Source organism: Bos taurus, chromosome 2 (assembly GCF_002263795.3).
Source record: "Bos taurus isolate L1 Dominette 01449 registration number 42190680 breed Hereford chromosome 2, ARS-UCD2.0, whole genome shotgun sequence".
Classification (NCBI taxonomy): Eukaryota; Metazoa; Chordata; class Mammalia; order Artiodactyla; family Bovidae; genus Bos; species Bos taurus.
This window is the reverse complement of record NC_037329.1, coordinates 67,392,025-67,414,423: the sequence shown is the minus strand read 5'-3', so window position 1 is coordinate 67,414,423 and position 22,399 is coordinate 67,392,025. Positions and strand designations below refer to the sequence as shown.

Genomic DNA, 22,399 nt, shown 5'->3' with positions numbered 1-22,399 from the left:
AAGCTCTTCTTCAGAGCACAAGAGTGCTTTGCTCACATCTTTAACTTTGCTCACATCTTTGCTCACATCCTTAACCATATGCTTAGATGCCATTTCCTTGGGAATACCTGTACTAACCACTCTTGAAAACTTTACCCTTCTTATGGCATTTTTTCCTTCATACATCTTTTCTGCTTCATACATTTCTATGTACTACTTGTCAATAAAAGGGAACAAACACAAAGCAATTTATACAGACCTTAAGAGCATTATACTGAAAATAAAAAACTAAAAGTCAATCTTAAAATATTATATATTGTATGATTCAATTTATATACCATGCTGGAGATACTAAAATTATAGAGATGGAGAACAGTGGTCACCACAGTTTAGAGGCAGGGGTGGGAGGGTATAGCTATAAAGAAGCAGCATAAGAGATTCCCTTTGTGGTGACAGATGTGTATCTTAATTATGGTAGTGACATGGGTTATAAGTGAGAAAATGCAACAGAAATACATACAAGGACTTGCCAAAAGATGAGTGTATGCAAAATATGGTAAATTCTCAGTAATATTATCATATAATTTTTGATAAATACACTATTCCTGGCTTTAAGAATGCATGATTGTTAATGTAAGATATAGCCAAGTGAGAAGGCTTGGTGATGGGTACAGACACGACTCTGTGCTATGTTGTAATTTCTTGTGAACCTATATTTAAAAATAAAAGTAAATAAAAATAAAAGTAAAATAAAAATAAAGTCCCCTAGCACTCAGCACTATCTAACATGATATATAAATTATTCATTTATTTTCATTATTCTTTCTCTTTCAGTATGTAAGCTCCATGTGGACAAGAAATTCTCATTGTTTTTATCCACGGCTGTATCCATGATGCGTAGAACAGTGCTGGGCACAGAGTAAGCTCTCTATAAACAGGTGTTGAATAAATTTATGTTGGATGACTGGAACGTCTTACTTCAAGGAAAACCATCTTAACATTGTGATTAATATCAGGACTATTGATTCTGATACCAGTTCTGCTATTTTCTATCTAGTAGGTCTTCATCTAATCTCTTAAATGATTTATTCAATTTTCTCATCAACAATATTAATAATGCTAAAAGTTTAAGTTAAAAGAACACATGATAATTCAGAGGTAATAGAAGTGTTATTTGAGATGAGCTTCTTAGAAACAAGTACAACCCTTACAAAATTGATATTATCCAACTCAGTGATTTATTAGAAATGTGGACATAGTTTTAAGTACAAAGATGATAATTACACATTATTTAGATAGAGGGAAAGTCTGAAATAACCTAAATGTCCAACTACAGGAAAAAGGGCTTTGTGTTTTTGATGAAAATTACAGTAATTTGGAGCATTTTTCTGAAAACCAAGACCTTGTTTTCTATTATGAATAAATAATTAATAGGTACAGCTCTAATGTGCAATAATTCAATTATAGTCAGTTTTAACATTTCTATTCCTTCTTAACATCATGACTAGCAACAGCATCAAATATACCTCCATTCTGTATCACACCAATAAACATAAAAATACTTTTCTGTGTCAATTATAAGAGAGAGTAAATGAACATACATATCACTATTTTGGTCTCAAGGTATGACTGATTTTACATATAAAGGCAACAGAATGTTATTATGCATGATAGGCACCATATTAAGTGAAATACAATGGTAAATATAAATGATAAAAATCTGCTCCTCAATTCTATATACAGGGAAAAGTAATAATGACAAAGTGATACCCTATATTGAAAACTGTTAATGTTTTTGCATTGGTATTATAATAGCCAGAACCATTTTTCTATTCAAAAATTTAAAAAATGAGTAAATAACTGTCAATCAGCTACTATTTATAAATGCAAGTGTAAAATTATAGGTGAAAAAACTAGCTCAAGATGAAAAATTAGATGTGAAGAACTCTGATTATTTCATTTATCTCTTTTATGAAGATCAAATTTCACATGAATAGCACTGACTTTTCATCATCTTTGTAAAGTATCTCTTATTTTGATAGAGAGCCTTGGAAGGCTATTAAGCCGAAGAGCCAGAGAGTAGGTCTTCTCCTCCTGGGAGGTGAATTTTTGCCCCCCTCCTTGTGGAGTCATCCACTTGTTCAAGAAACAAATGACAATGGTGCTCAGCTGCATGGAACTTGGTGTTGGGGATGTCATACCAATTAAGGTCCGCTGCTGCTGCTGCTAAGTTGCTTCAGTCGTGTCCGACTCTATGAGACCCCATGGACTGCAGCCTACCAGGCTTCTCTGTTCATGGGATTCTCCAGGCAATAACCCTGGAGTGGGTTGCCATTTCCTTCTCCAAATTAATGTCTAGTTAGAGGCTTAAATGATCTCAAAGTTACAAGAGGAGAAAAATGTATAAAAACATATATTGAACATAATTAAGTACAAATAAGTAAAATTAAGTATGATTATGCAACATTTCATTATGTTCAGGTACACTGAATTGTGTGTTTCTGTATGTGTTAGTTGCTCAGTCGTATCCGACTCTTTGCAACCCCACGGACTGTAGCCCACCAGGCTTCTCTGTCCATAGAACTAAATCTTATATATAAACAAAAAAGTGCTCTTAAAAATGAAGTCTCAATTTTTTGACAGTAAGTCTTGGTCATTTTCTGGCTGAGTTCTTTTAAAAATGCATGGCCTCATTACTCTAGTTTCATTCTCTGCTCCCTCTTTATTCAAAAATGCTTAGGTCCTTTCAGTTTGGCTAATTAAGAGGCTCCTTATACCACACACTATCTTTGAGCTGCTTAATTTACTTACACACAATCTTTAATTGTTTTTTTTTCTTTTTAAAATAGGCAACATAAAAGCAATTACAAGTTAATTAGTGTAAATCTCAGTTAGGAATCATAACATTGTTGTCCCTTGGTATAATCAGAAAACCCTATATCTGAATTTCTTTCCATGTGTACATATTTTTTTTCTTACTTGAAATTTTCTACTTTGAAATGTAAGAATGATTTTTGTTATTTTTTTTCTGAAAAGTTTTTCTATGTTTCATCTTTTCCAAATAGATATGGCTAAATAAAGCAATGTCTACTGCTTTTGGTTGACATCTATGGAAATAAAATCCCAGGACTCTATATTCTGCAAGATTTCAAACTTGACATATTAGTGGAAGAATCACACAACTCTTTCTTCCTATGTTTATGGTATGATGTATTTCAGAGAAAAAGCTGTTGTTTTTCTTGGAATAATGAAAGACTTTCCAACACAGTTCATCTGTGCAAGATTTCTTTCTATAGTGACTATAATGCAGAGTTATCCATCTACCATTTGAAAGTAGGCTTTCTGCCTCCCACTCCTGCCCTTGTATCACTGAACAAGGAACTGTTAGAGTGGCCTTCTTTATGTTGAGTCAAATGTTTCTGATGACATTTGTTATTACCAGCCTGAGTTTTACAATAAGAAATATATCTAGCTTCTATTCTCTCTGACAGCCCTTTAACACCCAAGATGCATATTATTCTCCCTGTATTTTGCCAAGTTTTCTCTATTCATAGCTACTTATCTAATTCCTTCATTATATCAACAGTTTCTAAGTCTTTGAGAATCACGACTATCCCCTTTCATATGATCTTCAGGTGGGCCCAGCATCCCAAGTTAACATCTGGCACTTAGAACACTGGAATATTTACCTCATGTGTTCTAGTGCAGTACTGAACAAGAGTACTGTAATGCAAGTACTACACAAGTAAGTTTAATTTTTGTAGCTCCATTAATAACAAAAGGAGCAAAATGTTTACAAATCATGAATATGTTGCATTTAACTTCTATATAAAATGCTATCTTATATATGTTGAACATGACATATTATTAATGTTTTACTTATTTTTTTAACTCAGCCTCCAAAATCTGGAATGTATATTTTATGCTTACAGCACTCCTGAACTTAGACTAATTGCATTTCAGATGCTCATTTAGCACCTGTGGACAGTGGCTACAATATAGGAAAGCACAGTTCTACGCAGTTTAATTCTATTAATTCAAACAAAAAAATATATAGATGTTTTTAAAATTCATGTGAGAGTCAAAGTCCACACTGAGTCTAAGATCAATAAAAGTACCCAACTTAGGATACCAGTTACTATCCCAAATCCTTTATTTTAAGAACCAGATTTTTAAATAAACACATGCTTAAATTCACACTAACCATTAATAAATGTAACTATGTTGCCTTGGGTTAGCATTCTCACATCAAGACAATCTGTAATCTAGATTTTGTAGTCCACTAAATCAACTTTCATTCTAAATATTTATCAGCATTTTTTATCTATTTATTTAAAACTGGTTTAATCATAATGAATAGGAAGGGACAATAAGAATAACATAGGCCTGTGATATATTGACAGAGATGCTCATACATAATACTAACTAACTAATCATAACTCTTTTGGTAGTTAGGCAGTTTCAAAGCCACCTAACTTCACGAGCATTCATCATGTTATCTCCATTAATGCTACACTGGTGTCATGATAAACTGTCCAAAACCTTCATGCAATTTAATTTCTTTATCTTAGAATCTATGACACATAATGATTCTCATTTCCTGATTTTCATGCCCTAGAATACTCTCCCTCCACCTGAAATCACAACTGACCCTATGTGGCCAACAGAACATAGTGGTATTGAAGGCTTTTTTGGTTCAAGACCAGATCCAAAAAGGCACTGCAGACTCCACCTTGCTCCCTTGGATATCCCATTCAGCTACTATGTCATGAAGATAGCAAGTAACCCTTTGGAGAGGTCCACATAGAAAAATACTGAGGCTGTCAGTCAACAGCCAGTATTAACTTTCAATCACATGAGTAAGCCACCTTGGAAGCAGATCCTCTATCCCCAGTCAGCTCTGCACTTGACTGCAGCCCCAACCAACACCTACAGCAATCACGTATGAGAAGGCAAGTGGGAACAAACAGTATAGCTGAGCCCTTGCAGAACACACAGAATCCATGAAGCTAAAACTGTTTTATATCACAAAGGTTTGGAGTCAATTAGTCAATTTAGGTTACTTGAACAAAATCTTGATGCTTAGTATGACAAACTTTGTCTACACAGTACCTCTCAAGGTATTCTAATAATTGTGTTTAAATGAAAGAAAGATCTATGCATGACAAAAAAGACTTGAAATAAATAAATATATTAATAATGGTTTTCTCTAAAAGAGGTAAATACAGGCATTATATTGTACATGAGACAGGGATCAAGACTATCCTCAAGAAAAAGAAGTGCAAAAACAGAAAATGGTTGTCTGAGGAGGTCTTACAAATAGCTATGAAAAGAAGAGAAGAAAAAGGCAAAGGAGAAAAGGAAAGATATACCTATTTCAATGCAGAGTTCCAAAGAATAGCAAGGAGAGAAAACAAAGCCGCCCTCAGTGATCAATACAAAGAAATAGAGGAAAACAATAGAATAGGAAAGACTAGAGATATCATTAAGGAAATTAGAGATACCAAGGGAAATTTTCATGCACAGATGGGCACAATAAAGGACAGAAATGGTATGGACCTAACAGATGCAGAAGATATTAAGAAGAGGTGGCAAGAATACACAGTAGAACTATACAAAAGAGATCTTCATGACCCAGATAATCACGATGGTATGATCACTCACCTAGAGCCTGACAACCTGGATACAAAGTCAAGTGGACCTTGGGAAGCATCACTATGAACAAACCTAACAGATGCAGAAGATATTAAGAAGAGGTGGCAAGAATACACAGAAGAACTATACAAAAGAGATCTTCATGACCCAGATAATCAAGATGGTATGATCACTCACCTAGAGCCAGACAACCTGGATACAAAGTCAAGTGGGCCTTGGGAAGCATAACTATGAATAAACCTAGTTGAGGTGATGGAATTCCAGCTGAGCTATTTCAAATCCTAAAAGATGATGCTATGAAAGTGCTACACTCAGTAGGCCTGCAAATTTGGAAAACTCAGCAGTTGCCACAGAACCGGAAAATGTCAGTTTCATTCAATCCCAAAGAAAGGCAATGCCAAATACTGCTCAAACTACTGCACAATTGCACTCATCTCACACGCTAGTAAAGTAATGCTCAAAATTCTCCAAGCCAGGCTTTAACAGTACATGAACCATGAACTTCCAGATGTTCAAGCTGGATTTAGAAAAGGCAGAGGCCCCACGATCAAAATTGCCAATATCCGCTGGATCATGGAAAAAGCAAGAGAGTTCCAGGAAAACATCTATATCTGCTTTATTGACTATGCCAAAGCCTTTTACTGTGTGGATCACAACAAACTGTGGAATATTCTTAAAGAGATGGGAATACCATACAACCTGACCTGCCTCCTGAGAAATCTGTGTGTGGGTCAGGAAGCAACAGTTATAACTGAACATGGAACAACAGACTGGTTCCAAATTGGGGAAAAAGTATGTCAAGGCTGTGTATCGTCACCCTGCTTATCTAACTTATATGCAGAGTACATCATGAGAAATACTGGACTGGATGAAGCACAGGCTGGAATCAAGATAGCCAAGAGAAATATCAATAACCTCAGATATGCAGATGACACAATCCTTATGGCAGAAAGTGAAGAAGAACTAAAGAGCCTCTTGATGAAAATGAAAGAGGAGAGGGGAAAAGTTGGCTTAAAACTCAACGTTCAGAAAACTAAGATCATGGCATCTGGTTCCGTCACTGCATGGCAAATAGATGGGGAAACAGTGGAAACAGTGACAGACTTTATTTTGGGGGGCTCCAAAATCACTGCAGATGGTGACTGCAGCCATGAAATGAAAAGACATTTTCTCCTTGGAAGAAAAGTTATGACCAACCTAAACAGCATATTCAAAAGCAGAGACATTACTTTGCCAACAAAGGTCTGTCTAGTTAAAGCTATTGTTTTTCCAGTAGTCATGTATGGATGTGAGAGTTGGACTATAAAGAAGGCTAAGCACCAAAGAATTGATACTTTTGAACTGTGTGTGGTGTTGGAGAAGACTCTTGAGAGGCCCTTGGACAGCAAAGAGATCCAACCAGTCCATCCTAACAGAAATCAGTCCTGAACATTCATTGGAAGGACTGGTGCTGAAGCTGAAACTCCAATACTCTGGCCACCTGATGCAAAGAACTGACTCATTTGAAAAGACCCCGATACTGGGAAAGGTTGAAAGCGGAGGAGAAGGGGATGAGAGAGGATGAGATGGGTTTATGGCATCACCGACTCAATGGACATGAGTTTGAGTCAACTCTGGGAGTTGGTGATGGACAGGGAAGCCTGGTGTGCTACAGTCCATGAGGTCACCTTGAGTTGTACATGACTGAGTGACTGAACTGACCTGAACACACATTATAATCATCTTCATGTATTTCAGTATTTTCAGGTTCTCTATATTACAACTTTGGGCTTCCCCAGTGGCTCAGTGGCAAAGAAGCTGCCTGCAATGCAGCAGATGTAGGCGAAGGGCTTTTGATCCCTGGATGGGAAAGATCCCCTGGATGAGGAAATGGAAATCCATTCCAGTATTCTTGCTTGGAAAATCCCATGGACAGAGGAACCTGGCGGAATACAGTCTAAAAAGTCACAAAGAGTCAGGCATGACTAAGCACACACATACTATACTATATTTTCAAAATCAAAGTCAAATAAATGCTATGTGGTTGAATTAATGATACACTGATAAATACATTTATAGCTACTACAAAAATGAGGTTTTATAAATGCTATCTTCCGAAAGTTAGGTTTCCTTCCTACCTCTATCCTTCCCTCCCTCTCTCACTGCCTTCCTTTCTTTTTTTTTTTTTTTGTCTCTTAGGATTCTTCTTTTTCAAGCAAGGGAAAAAATCAAAAATTGATGTTAATGTTTTTTCATGCCTTATTATCTCTCTTTAGCAAGGAGGAGGTTAATTAGAAAGGCCAGTTTAGCAACAGCAGCAACAATGGAACCAAGAAGGTACTTTCTACAGGCACTGGAAGGCAGAGGCTCTCAGAATCCAAATACATGGGATTCCAAGTTCCATATATTTGAATACTGTCACTTTCCTAGCCTGTGATTTCCCTGTGTTTCTTATTAATAGGATTATTTGAAATATTAGTGCTCCCCAAGTGCATGAATATCAATAGCTTAGATAATGCCATGATCAGATCATTCATTCCCATAAACTTCTTAAATATGTGTCTATAATTGTAAAGCACTGAAGTATTAAGGCTCAGAATTTAATTAGATAATTCCCTAGAGAAGAGTTACTTTTCAGAGAGTAGTGCGTGCCGAATTCATGGTACAGTGAATTACAATAGATATTTAACATAAAGAAGGTCTTGTCTACAAGACTAGTAGAAACATAAACTAAAGTGAATACCTATAACACTAGAGAAATACAAGACTGATCTGCAGAGCACTGACTTTGGAAGACAGACGTCAAGAGTCTCTGTAGCACATGTGTAACTGACTTGTTCCTTCTGTTAGACATGGTTTGAAAGATTTGTTCCTTTTTGTTGTTGTTGTTTTGCTTTGCTTTTTAGAAAGAGCTTATTTTCATGAAGAGGTATCTCCTATTATGTATAAAGGACAGTTCTAATTATGCCTACATGAAAGTAAATGTAATTAAAGTTTCTGACCCCAAACATAAGACATAATAAGGATGTTGGCAATTACAGGAAATAATTAATTTAGGTATTTATTAGTCTATTGAATGTGCAAGATTAATTCAAACAGTAAGAAAACTATATTAAACAATTTTTAAATGTTTGTTTCCATTATTTATTGTTTTAGTTAAATATATATTTATATATGCATTATACTACTGGCTTTCCTACTACTGCAATTGTTAAATAATGAATGGACTAATACTTTCACTTGTCTTGGAATAATATTTAAGGAAAACCTGATTTAAATGGTTAAAACTATTTATGATTTAGCATCACTTGGAATAGAGGGAAAAATAACTTTGTTTGATATGGGACATGTCATATACAAAATGATAATTCTTAACCATAAATTTTCTGATAATCAAAATTTCATAAAATCTAGACTGAATTATATTTTATAACACTAATTTTTTTTCTTCAGGAATATTTTCAAATTAATGGTATCCAAATGCATTCCATATTTATTTAGTTGACTATTTTTGAGAAACAATTTCTAAGAAGGAAATATAAAAATAAAATGCATAACCAGTAAGTCTGGAGAAATATAATAAATTCTACCCAAGTATTGCCAGTAATTAATACGAAATACAATTTCCATTTGTTTTCTAATTACTTAATTAGGATACAGCAGATATAATTGCAAATGAATTGATAAATAATTATGACAGATTGTAGAATAAACCTACGGAGATATGTAAGAACTCTCACAAAGTGGCAGTATGATCAAAAGACTAGGGGCTCTGGAGCTAGAAAGACAGGATTGAATGTGAGCTCTGCACCTGGGAAGAGGGACCCTTATTTAAGTCAGTTAGTTAACACCTCTAAGTCTCCCACCTTAGTAAAATATATCACTGACTAGGGAACAAGGATTTTGACAGGTTTAAATTGACAGACTTCTCATAAAGAGGCACTGTTCGAGTACTCAACAAAAGTTTGTTTCGTCTACTAAAATCCCCTTCTGAAATAGGTGCTAAAAAAGAGGCAGGGAATAAATAGTAAAGGGAGTGTTCAGAGACATAATCCAACACCAAAAATCTATGTTTCAGATACAAATTTTTTATAGTCCAAATGTATAAACAGTGATGTATGCAGTGGAATGCTATGTAGTTGGGAAAATAAACCAGGTACTATTCTACTATTGAATAATATGGATATATTGCACAAACCTACTGGTGAGTAAAAGAAGACATATGCAAAACAGTATATACTGTATGAAAAAAAATATATATATATAAAATTGAACTAAAATAATGTAGGTTGTTAACAGCTTGAACTGTGACTGGAGGTGTGTGGTGACTGGAAAGGAACACAGTAATGTTTTGCTTCTTAATCTGGGTGATAGTCATAGAGATATGCTCAGCTGTAAAACTTACTTAGACTATCCTCACCGTATGTCCATAAAATATAAGTATGAATAATCCGGACTTACCTGGTGGCTCAGAAGGTAAAAATCTGCCTGCAATGCAGGAGACCCCAGTTTGATCCCTGGGTCAGGAAGATCCCCTGGAGAAGGAAATGGCAACCCATTCCAGTATTCTTGCCTGGAGAATTCCATGGACAAAGGAGTTTGGTGGGCTATATAGTCCATGGGGTCACAAAGAGCTGGACATGACTGAGGGACTAATACTTTTATTTTCAATTTGAATATAAACTCACCTATTTTCCTCCAAATTCCAGGCATTCCCCACTAAGGCATACCTAATTATAATATGGCAGAGTAAACATTAAGCATCAACCTTGAAGAGTAAATGATGCCAGAACAATGGCCAACATCAGAAGGGAACAGCTGAACATTAAATCCAGGATTACATTATTTAGAAATACTAAATACTAAAAGAGAAAATGGCAAATTAACTTTCTTAAATGATATTTTCTCTAAATCACTGCCATATACATGGTTAAGCTCTGGCTACTTAGGTCTTTTCCCAAGTAGAGCTCTTGAATTTGAAGGAATCAGTTCCCCCTGAATCTTGAGCTTTATCAGAATCACCTGGAGGGCTTGTTACCCCAAGATCTTGGGTCCAATACCCACAGTTTCTGCTTCAGTGGGTCTGGGAAGAGCCCAATAATTTACATTGCTAATAATTTTCAGGAGGTTCTGGTGCTGCTATTATGGGACTATATATTGAGAACTATTGTTCCTGGAAGAAAAACAAAGAATGAATCTTAAGTCATATTATGCAAATTTGGGGATTTCCTTTGTTTCTGTATGTACTTTCATTAATAAAATAATAGCAACTATTATAAAGAGAAATGGTAAGGAATGAAGATATATAGGCAAAGACTTTGGCACTGAGTAGGCACAGTACAAAAAAGCAGGTATTTTAATTTTTATTTCTTGCCTTTCCTTTGTTTGAAATCTGAAAAGTCTTCAATAGGTAGAAGACACCAGTTCACTTAAAATCAGTGGTCTGTAAGCCTGGCTGACATGACAATCTCCTGAAGAGTTTCAAAATTCCAATGTTTGGGCTTTATGCCAAAACCATTAAATCAGGGTTCTGCAGGATAGAACTTAACCATCAATAATGTTTAAAACTCTCCAGGTGATTCTGATGTGTAGCCAAGATTGATAATCACGGTTTTAGTTTCACAAACACTTGACTGTTTACTATGTGCCATTCACTTCAGAAAACTCTATGGGCATTAAAATGAATGAAGTGAAATTCTTGACTTTAAGGGTCTTATAGTTTAGTCAAGGGCACATACACATAATGGATGTGTTCAATGCAATGACAGAAATATTGAGATGTGAGTATATACCAGATGCCATAAAGGCACAGAGAAGTGCAACTGACCCTTGCCCAGCACTTTAAGGAAAAGTTTACTTGAGGTTCAGGCTTATTAATTCATAAATTATGTTTCTATTCACTCTTTATTTTTTTTTCCTCGAGTAACAGTGTGTCAAGCTTTGTGTTAAACACAATTATGATTCTCAGTCGCTCAGTCGTGTCTGACCCTTTGTGACCCCATAGACTGTAGCCCGCCAGGCTCCCCGGTCCATGAGATTTCCCAAGCAAGAACACTGGAGCGGGTTGCCATTTCCTTCTCCAGGGGATCTTCCTGATCCAGGGATCAAACCCAAGTCTTCTGCATTGAAGGCAGATTCTTTACCACTGAGCCACCTGGGAAACCCCTTAGACACATTTATAATTGTGATAAATTCTACAAAGGAAAGGAAGAGTATCATGAAAACTAAGATCATGGCATCTGGTCCTATCACTTCATGGCAAAAAGATGGGGAAACAATGGAAACAGTGACAGATTTATCTTGGGTGGGGGGGCTTTAAAATCACTGCAGATGGTGACTGCAGCCATTAAATTAAAAGACACTTGCTCCTTGGAAGAAAAGTTATGACCAACCTAGAGAGCATGTTAAAAAGTAGAGCCATATTTTGCCAATAAAGGTCCATCTCTTCAAAGCTATGGTTTTTCCAGCAGTCATGTATGGATGTGAGAGTTGGACTATAAAGAAAGCTGAGCACCAAAGAATTGATGCTTTTGAACTGTTGTGTTGAAGACTCTTGAGAGCCCCTTGAACAGCAGGGAGATCCAACCAGTCCATCCTAACAGAAAGCAGTCTTGAATATTCATTGGAAGGACTGATGCTGAAGCTGAAACTCCAATATTTTGGCCACCTGATGCGAACAACTGACTCATTTGAAAAGATCCTGATCCTGGGAAAGATTGAAGGTGGGAAGAGAAGGGGATGACAGAGGATGAGATGGTTTGATGGCATCACCTACTCAATGAACATGAGTTTGAGTAAGCTCCAGAAGTTGGTGATGGACAGCGAAGCCTGGCATGCTGCAGTCCATGGTGTTGCAAAGAGTCAGACACGACTGAGCAACTGAACTGAACTGAATTGATCAAGTCAGAGAAGGTCTGGAACAGCCTGTAAGTTTAAGGCACACATGCTTGAATGGGCATCTAAAGAATAAGTAAAAATTATCAATATGAAGAAAAGGGACAGGAACTTGTTCTAGGCAGAAGAGCAGTGAAAACCCCAAGATGGGAGGGAGCATGGTGATTTGAAGAAATAAAGGAAATCCAGAAGTGCTGAGAGCAAGGGGTAGGGGGTGGGTAGGTTGTGGAAGATGAGGTTAAAACAGCAGGCAGGATCTTGTGCATTGTGTTATGACTTCTTTATCCCAAAAGCCTCAGGAAGATTTTAAACAGAGAATGACAGTTTTATTTATTTATTTTTTTTTAGGATCAGTTTAGCTTGAGTGTAGGAAATCAAAGGGAGAAAAGGGACTTCCTTAATGGTCCATTGGTTAAGACTCCATGCTTTCACAGCACACAGAATAGGTCAGTCCTTGGTCAGGGCAACTAAGATCCTGCATGCAGCATGGTGTGCCCAAAAAAATAGGGGAAAAAAATGAGGAAGAAGAGTGATTATAGGAAAACCTGCTAAGGCTATGACATTCTTTCCAACAAGAGATGCTGTAAGCATATTATTCACCCATTTCTTTTAATTGAAATATATTCCATATATCATTGTGTAAGTCTAATGAGTACATGTTAGTTTATATATTGTAATATGACTGCCACTGTAGCAATGATTAGCACCTCTATCACATTACATAATTACACTTTCTTTTTAGTCCTTAAAATAATTAAGTTTTAGTCTCTTAGCAAGTTTGGTAATTATCATATAATATTACTGTCTATATGTGCATTATAATCTCTAGGGTTTACTTACTACTCCTTGTAAGGTTATCTCCTAAAATAACATCTTTCCTGCTCTCCCATCTGCCATTCCCCGGTGAATATCATTGTATTCTGTTTTTACAAGGTAGCATTATTTAAATTCTACATTTAAGTGATACCATTTGTCTTTCTCTATTTGTCTTTCAGTATTTGTCTTTCTCTCCAGGCTCTTTATTCTTCTGTACCCCATCCTTCAGACAAGGACACAGATGTGAGAAACCAGACAGGAAAACTCTTGCTGAGTTACTGTAGAGTAATCAGTGTTCATAATGATTGCCATGAGCCAAGGAAAAAAGCATTTAGTGAGTTCTCTTTCTTTGGTCTAATAACACAGAAAATATACCATTTATCTCAACTACTGCTGCATTCCAAAAATAGCACCAGATAAACTCAATAATCTGATATATGAGATGACGTATTTTAGCTTTATTTTCCCTTTTATTATGCAAGTTTAATTTCTTCTTTTTTCAAAAAAAAGGAAAAAATGTCAAAGATTATCTGACTCCATGCCATTTTCTCCAGAATTTCAGGAATATTACCTAAAGATTTATAAGTTTGATTTGCTTTGGAGTCCGTTTACATGTAAATAGGGTCACTAACTGTGATGTCTACAGGGGTCGATTGTTCCTGCAAGTTGTGACAAGCCTTCTGGGAAAGAGAAAAATCAAACAATCTGAAAGATTCCCTGCCATCACTAAAGCACTCCAGCAGGGACACTGAAGCTTAAGCTCTACCATCACCAGTAGACTTCTCCTTTGGAAAGGGGTAAAGGGAATAACTATAACCCTAACACTCTAAAGGATCATAAGATCACCCCAATGTGCCTGTGCAGAGGGCAATCTTCTCAAAAAATCAGTCTCTACCTCCCTACAGTAAGACTCATCTTCTTTCCCCCACTTATCTACCTATTTTTCCATAAATAGGTATAATATGTATCTTAGAGCCTCTGCTGCTGCTGCTGCTAAGTCACTTCAGTTGTGTCCGATTCTGTGCAACCCCATAGACGGCAGCCACCCAGGCTCCCCCGTCCCTGAGATTCTCCAGGCAAGAACACTGGAGTGGGTTGCCATTTCCTTCTCCAATGCATGAAAGTGAAAAGTGAAAGTAGAGTCGCTCAGTTGTGTCCGACCCTCAGCAATCCAGTGAACTGCAGCTTTCCAGGCTGTTCATCCATGGGATTTTCCAGGTAAGAATACTGGAGTGGGGTGCCATTGCCTTCTCCGATAGAGCCTCTACCACACTGTAAAATTCTTACAGCCAAACAGCATTCATCTTGATGTGCCTACTGATTACCACAATGAGAATAGAACATTCTCCAATTTTATGGTGCAGAATAATGACCTAGGAACCATGTTACATGCCCAAACCATGAGAAACATTCATCTGGTCAGAAAAAAAAAAAAAAAAGTGACTTCTTCAGTTCAGTTCAGTCACTCAGTCGTATCCGACTCTTTGGGACCCCATGAATTGCAGCACACCAGGCCTCCCTGTCCATCACCAACTCCTGGAGTTCACTCAGACTCACGCCCATCGAGTCAGTGATGCCATCCAGCCATCTCATCCTCTGTCGTCCCCTTCTCCTCCTGCCCCCAATCCCTCCCAGCATCAGAGTCTTTTCCAATGAGTCAACTCTTCGCATGAGGTGGCCAAAGTACTGGAGTTTCAGCTTTAGCATCATTCCTTCCAAAGAAATCCCAGGGCTGATCTCCTTTAGAATGGACTGGTTGGATCTCCTTGTAGTCCAAGGGACTCTCAAGAGTCTTCTCCAACACCACAGTTCAAAAGCATCAATTCTTTGGCGCTCAGCCTTCTTCACAGTCCAACTCTCACATCCATACATGACCACTGGAAAAACCAGAGCCTTGACTACATGGACCTTTGTTGGCAAAGCAATTTCTCTGCTTTTCAATATGCTGTCTAGGTTGGTCATAACTTTCCTTTCAAGGAGTAAGCGTCTTTTAATTTCATGGCTGCAGTCACCATCTGCAGTGATTTTGGAGCCCCAAAAAATAAAGTCTGACACTGTTTCCACTGTTTCCCCATCTATTTCCCATGAAGTGATGGGACCGGATGCCATGATCTTCGTTTTCCAAATGTTGAGCTTTAAGCCAACTTTTTCACTCTCCTCTTTCTATTTCATCAAGAGGCTTTTTAGTTTTCCTTCACTTTCTGCCATAAGGGTGGTGCCATCTGCATATCTGAGATTATTGACATTTCTTCTGGCAATCTTGATTCCACCTTGAGCTTCTTCCAGCCCAGCATTTCTCATGATGTACTCTGCATGTAAGTTAAATAAGCAGGGTGACAGTATACAGCCTTGACATACTCCTTTTCCTATTTGGAACCAGTCTGTTGTTCTATGTCCAGTTCTAACTGTTGCTTCCTGACCTGCATACAGGTTTCTCAAGAGGCAGGTCAGGTGGTCTGGTATTCCCATCTCTTGAAGAATTTTCCACAGTTTGTTGTGATCCACACAGTCAAAGGCTTTGGCATAGTCAATAAAGCAGAAATAGATGTTTTTCTGGAACTCTCTTGCTTTTTCGATGATCCAGCAACTTCTTACTTTGTTGAAATTACCTTTTTGATATTGTGGAAGTAAAATAAGGGGTTGGCTCAAAAGTTTGTTCGAGTTTTTCCGTAAGATGTTAGGAAAAACCCAAACAAACTTCTTGGCCATGCCAATAATGCTGGAACTAGCATTCATATTATCATATTTGAGTTAATTAATAGTCAAGCATCTCAAGGGAAAAGATTTAGCCCAAGTTCAATAAAAATTGACATTGATACAAAAATGAATATTATTTTGGCTTCTTTGCAAAGACTAAAACATTATTGGTTTACATTTACATGATCTTCTTGATACAGATTCTTAAAAAAGTGTCCATAACCCTATATTATTAATCATAGTTGCTTTGTGTCTATGGATAATTATTGTCTGTTAAAATAGTACAAGTTAACATGAAAAAAAGTCTAAGAAAGAATCATACTCTTCATAGCTTAGATGCCAACTTAAGCTCTAAATAAAGCATTTCAAAGTCAGTAACATAGTGTTTCAACAGATGACACGGAAGAACTCAGTTGTTGACTGAGAACATACTTTCTAAATTTGGCCTACACTCAATTATTGACATTTGACTCCAATTGAGGACATTAGTAGAGAAGGAAAACTAAATAAGCTCTCCCCATTAAGACCCCCATACTCCAAAATAACAAGGCTACATCCTGTATATCAGTGAAACTCTCTCACAGAATCCTAGAGGCAGGATTATCAACATATGAGATTTTTCTCTACACCAGGAAATTTTTCAGGATAGTAGATTTGAGTAACTTTGAGAAGAATTAAAAATCAAAGACATTACTTTACCAACAAAGGTCCATCTAGTCAGAGCTATGGTTTTTCCAGTAGTCATGTATGGATGTGAGAGTTGGACTATAAAGAAAGCTGAGCACCAAAGAATCGATGCTTTTGAACTGTGGTGTTAGAGAAGACTCTTGAGAGCCCCTTGGACTTCAAGGAGATCCAACCAGTCTATCCTAAACATCAATCCTGAATATTCTTTGGAAGGACTGATGCTGAAGCTGAAACTCCAACAATTTGGCCACATGATGCAAAGAACTGACTCACTGGAAAAGACCCTGATGCTGGGAAAGATTGAAGGCAAGAGAAGGGGACGACAGAGGATGAGATGGTTGGATGGTAATACTGACTCAATGGACATGAGTTTGAGTAAGCTCTGGGAGTTGGTGATGGACAGGGAAGCCTGGTGTGCTGCAGTCCATGGGGTCGCAAAGAGTCAGACACGACTGAGTGACTGAACTTAACTGAGAAGTATTCGTATTTTCCCTTTCTTCCGTATTGTTATGGGAAAACTGAAGACGTGTGTGGCACTCATGACAGTTTATTGTGTTGGGTGGTTTTCTCATAATACATTGAAAATGTCTCTGTGGAGTTTTCCATTTGGGGAAGATTGGTTTTGATCACATTCACTGATAAGAAAGATAGGTCTTTCCATTATTAATATCATTAGAAGGAGAGGTTTTTGATCACTTGTCACCATAAACAGTTACAAGTAAAACAGAATGAATGTTTACACACAAAATGTACACAAATAAAAAAATATAATTACATATTTAACATATTGGTGAGCAGTTCTCTAAGCCTACAAAGAAAGTCAACATAACAAAGTGAAAAATAAATTTAATCACAAAATTCAAGATTTATTTAAGTCAGAAAAATAATTAAAGCCAAAAAATTGTTGATGTATTTAAGTAAATGGTAATAAAATTAATAATTGAATTATACACACGAATGTTTAAACAATACTAAGACTAGAAAAGATAAATGGAGTAAATAAAATATTATTCACAATAAAACTAAAGAAAAAACCCTGAGAATAATAGCTAAATTTTTATTTAAATACATACTAAAATGTATGTGTATATTTATAGTGTTTATATGGATACAAATATATGGATATATATTGAGTATACTTACTTTAATATATGATTATATAAATATACTCAAGAGACTACAGTCACAAGAAACACGCCTAGGCAGATGGATTTGCTTGACTAAAATACTAGATCATAATGGATAAAATTTGGGGGTTTGAGTATACTTCATGTGTAGTGTAGGGTAAGGGAGTTAGAGAAGGAGAGGTTCGGAAAAAGAACGATACCAACACTTTACAGGGACAGATCACCTTTAATGAGGCGAGAAGGGGCACCAGTCAGAGTAGTGAGCTGCTGCACTAACCCAAGAAAAGAGTAAGTATATATAGGCACATATGTGGAAATCTACTGTCTTAAGAGGGTCTGTTCTTCTCCAAGGTTGTTTGAAGTAGTTATCTCTTAAATGGCTGGGGCAAGGAATTCTGGAGATCTGCCACAGGCTGAGACCGGCTGGGAGCTGGGCTTAATCAATCTAAATGTCCATTTTCTTTCTAGGGGTGAGAGAGTTCTTTGTTTTGCATACAATGGTGGGGAGGATCTGGAGGGGAATTTTAACTCCAGGCTATTTTGAGCCATGTAACTTTCCTTCATGTAGGATGAATATGAAATATTTGGGGACTATGTTAGCCGTCCTCTAAATTGGTCTCCCCAAGTCCTCATCATCTGGTAGTCCTTTCCAGCACTGAATTAGACCTGACTCATGTGACAAAAAAGAAAAAAAAAAAAAAAAGTGAAAGTAACAGATATTTCCATCTTTATCTTCTGCTTACTCACCCTGGGACAATCCCAGTACCACATCATGGGGACACACAAGTTGCACTGAAACGAGTTTCATGTGGAGAAACCTGAGGCCTCATGCCATCAGCAAGCACTAGTTAATCGAGCTCTACCTTGGCTATGTATCTTACAGCCTCAGTCAAGCCATCAGATGATTGCAGCCCCAGCTGATACCTGATTGCAACATCATTAAAGCAAGAACCATCCACCTAAGCCAATCCCCAGTTCCTTATACACAAAAACAACTGTGAAAAAAGTTTTTTGGTTTTTTTTTTTTCAAAGTCACTAAGTTTCAGGTAATTTATTGCATAGTAAAATAAAACTAATACAGATGGTGTATAATGTAGGTGTGATGTGTGTGGGTATGTGTGTGTGATGTGTGTGGGTATGTGTGGGTGTAAATGCATCCAATTAGTAGTTAGGCTGTATAGAATCTATGAATTTAATAATTAGTCCATATTTAAGATAAAGTTCTTTGTTAGTAAAGATGGTAATATAGCAGATTATGCATTGCCTAAGGGCAGTATAAATCACACAACTATTTGGAAAACATTTTTTCAATATATAACAAGACCCTTAAAATATTTTCTATCTGAACCCCTATTTCAATCAAAAATAATTATTTGAAATATATCAACCACTTAAATATAAGGAATGAAACTATAAAACTCTCAGAAGAAATCCTAAGGTTAAAATTTCATGACCTTGAATTTGGCAATGTATTCTTAGACATAGTAACAAAAAGCATGTGTAATAAGATAAAAAAATAGATAAATCATACTTCATCATAATTTTTAAATGTATACACCAAAGGACATTATCAAAAAAGTGAAAAGACAATATACTGAGTAGAAGAAAATATTTGCAAGCCTTATGTTTGATAATGGTCTGCTATCTAGAATGTCTGAATAGCTCTCAAACTCAACTACAATAAGAAAAAAAAAAGGTAACAGATATGAATAAGCATTTCTCCAAAGAAGAAACCACAAAAGGCACACAAGCATATTAAAATACACTTAACATCATTAGTCTGATTATGGAGGTTAACACCTAAACCACAATGATATACCAATTAGGATGGCTATAATAATAAGAATGGAAAATAACAACTGGTGAGGACTCAGACAAATGGGTACATTTTACACATTGCCAGTATGAATGTAAAATGGTGCAGCAACTTTAGAAAGCTGTTTAGTGGTTTCTCAAAAAGATAAACAGAATTATCATTTTACCCAGTGATTCTACACCTCAATATATTTACCGCCAAAGATAAAACTATGTAATCAAAAAACTTCTTGTGCACAAATGTTCACAGAAGCACTATTTATAATGGTCAAAAGGTGAGGGAAAAAAAGCCAAATGACCTTCCATGGATGAATGGATAAAGAAACATGGTACATATATATAATGAAATAGTATTCAACCATAAAAAAAATGAAGTATTAACATATATTATAATTCAGATAAACCTAAAAAAAATAGGTGGAAGAAACAAGATGAAAGGTCATATACTCCATGATTCCATTCACGTAAAATATCCAAAATAAGTGAATTCTTAGGTAGAAATTAGATTCATGATTATCAGAGCATAGGGTAGGGAAGAATGAGGAATTACTGATTAATGGGAATAAGATTTTCTTTTGGGATGATTAAAATTTTTTGGAACCAAATAGAGAGTGTTTAAACAGTATTGTGAATGTATTAAATACCCCTGAATTGTACATTTTAATATAGTTAATTTTGTTAACTGTTATGAATTTCAGTTCAGTTAAAATTTTGTTATATCTTTTCCTTCATAAACTCCTTTTATAAAAATGGATTCCATAAAATATTAATTCAAGAAAAGGGGGATACACTCAAAAACAGTTTCAAAACTGCCTAAAACAATGTTTTATATATGATAATTTCTGTTTCTCTACTTTTTTATATATAGGGAGATAAAGGGATTAAAACATTCCATAATAATTTGAGTGGATGTGTTTGGGTTGGTTGGAATTTATATGAACCTTTTCCCTCTTTCTATTAATGGGCATTATCTGTAAGTGCACACACTGACAGATACACCAGGTAATCACAGCATTTAATTTCTTTAAAACCAATGATCCCAAATTGCCATCTCAGGGTACACCATGGTTTCTATTAAATTGTCTTTAATTTGGATTCAAAAAAACTTACAGGTTTATTTCTTTTTCCTCACTAAATTGTCAGTCTCTGGGCTAGTCTGAATTGACTGCTATACCTCAAAGACTTAATGTTGCTTCTAAGAAGCCTCCTGTAGTCTGCCCACCTGGAATGTTTTTCTATTCATCCTTACCTATTTGACTCTGAGAGCCCAACCCATGCTTCCCTCTCTATCATGAGTATCTTGAATGGAATTTTTTCTGTTGTTTAATATCATCAAGCCTATAACACATCCTTCAAAGGCTGTATGTGGACATAAGTGTTTGAGTGGTATCACCTGTAACTGTGTGTTTCTTAAAGGAGAAGCTTCAATCTTGTGTGTGCCTATAGATGCACATGCCACACCCTGCAGAATGTATAGTCCAGGAGTTTGTACTTAATAGATGATGAATAAATAAGAATATATGAATGAAATATAGAAGATTATGAAATTTCATTTGATCATTTTTTACTTATTAAAGTGAGCTTCCTCTCACTTTCAAAGACTGTGTCAATAAAATATCTTCATTCTTTCTGAAATTAAGCAAAAATATAAAATGGGGTTATTAAGATTGATCTATAGGTATCTTTTTGGTGTTAAGTATATTTTCACATAATTCTGATATATTTTGGCTAGTATCCAAAGTCAACCTAATTTTGCATATTACATTCCAGAGTAGCTAAGTGTGACCAGTTAATATACAGTTTAAGAAAATTCTCCTAGCTATAGATATGAAATATTTTCTGCTATGTATTTTCTATAAGTTTTATAGATTAAAATTTTACATTTAAATCCATAATACATTTTGAGATTTTACATAATGTGAAACTTAAGTCAATGTATTTATGGGGCTTTTGCTTGCTTGATTTGCCCATGGATGTCCAATTGCTTCAGGACCACTTGTTGAAAGTACTATCTTTCTGTCACTGAATTGCTTGTGTACTTCTGTCAAAAGTCAGTTAGGCAGATTTGGATGTGTCTGTTTTTGAGTTCTATTTTCTGTTTCATTCATCTGTGTATTTATCCTTCTGCTAGTTCTATATGTCTTTAATTATGGTAGTTACTGAAAGCTATGTAGCAGTCATTTTAATTAAAACTCTTTAGATAAATATTATTTCAAAAACTTGGGGACACTGTATTATTTTTGCTTCTGAAACGAGCATTTTTCCTCAATGGTTTTCAAAATTTCAATGAATAGAACCCAGAACAAAGGTGAAGGAAAAGGGTCAAATTTTATAACATAAAAAAAATGTCTGATTACAATCTCCCTGCCTTTTGAAGTATAAATTACTTTTTTTAAATAAGAAACATAAACTTGTCTAAAAGTATAGCATATGTATATTTCAAAAGACTAAAACCATCAAGGAGAGGGTTCTTTGAACTGTAAACTGTCATGTGCTCAAAGGCTTTCAATGCATTATATGAAGCTTTCTGCTTTAAGTCTATAAATTTTTATTATCTGCCTTAAACCACACAAAACTTCCTTGAATAATTTCCAATCATTTATTCTCTAAAGAATCCAATCTGCTGAACAGCCTTCTCAACATTTACTTTGCTTTTTAACAATGCGAATTATATCTAAGTATAAGATACTCCACAACCATGCATATTACTCTAATTGTGCTATAGAGCTGACATGGGATAATGAAATGCT

The 22,399-nt window shown here is 35.9% G+C and overlaps 1 protein-coding gene across 3 annotated transcripts in view; it reads right to left on the bottom strand.

The window, feature by feature from the left end:
* Positions 1-22,399, bottom strand: part of DPP10 (dipeptidyl peptidase like 10) — a 1,635,137-nt gene that overhangs the window by 343,755 nt on the left and 1,268,983 nt on the right. The window lies entirely within an intron of this gene.